This window comes from Egretta garzetta, unplaced genomic scaffold (genome assembly GCF_000687185.1).
Source record: "Egretta garzetta isolate BGI_Z169 unplaced genomic scaffold, ASM68718v1 scaffold264, whole genome shotgun sequence".
NCBI lineage: Eukaryota > Metazoa > Chordata > Aves > Pelecaniformes > Ardeidae > Egretta > Egretta garzetta.
The window spans coordinates 1,279,352-1,279,802 of NW_009259685.1; the positions used below are offsets into that span (position 1 = coordinate 1,279,352).

General features: G+C 42.1%; 1 protein-coding gene across 1 annotated transcript in view; it reads right to left on the reverse strand.

Moving 5' to 3' along the window:
- The window catches only part of VSTM2A (V-set and transmembrane domain containing 2A), a 24,075-nt gene that overhangs the window by 23,361 nt on the left and 263 nt on the right, over positions 1–451 (reverse strand). The window lies entirely within an intron of this gene.

Consider the following 451-nt stretch of genomic DNA (forward strand, 5'->3'; position numbering starts at 1 on the left):
ATAGTCACAGAATCGAAATGAAGGTCTGACTCTGAGGATTGCAGGATAATAGGAGAGGAAAGGGGACGCAGCACGAAAGGAGACTGCAATATTTTAAGGGAGGCAGTAGATTTAGCCATCCGGCACTTGGTCTGAATGCAATAATTATGCATGCACGGGTAGGTGTTTATTATATGCATACATGCATATATACAAACATGCACAACCCAAACACACGCATGTCAGTTCACTGACACCCCTTTACTCTTCTGCAAGGTGCCTGTTACTTCCCTCTTTGCAATCAAGTAAAGGAAGCTTGTTTTATTCCCACTTTGGGGAAACTTCTCACTTCTGTTCCTGTTTACAGGCAATATTTAAGCTAAATGTAAACCTGATGCTTGGTGTCCTCATCTCCTATCCATTGTGGTTGTTTTCCTTCTTTTTATTCTCTTCTTCTTCCTGTCGTATGCCC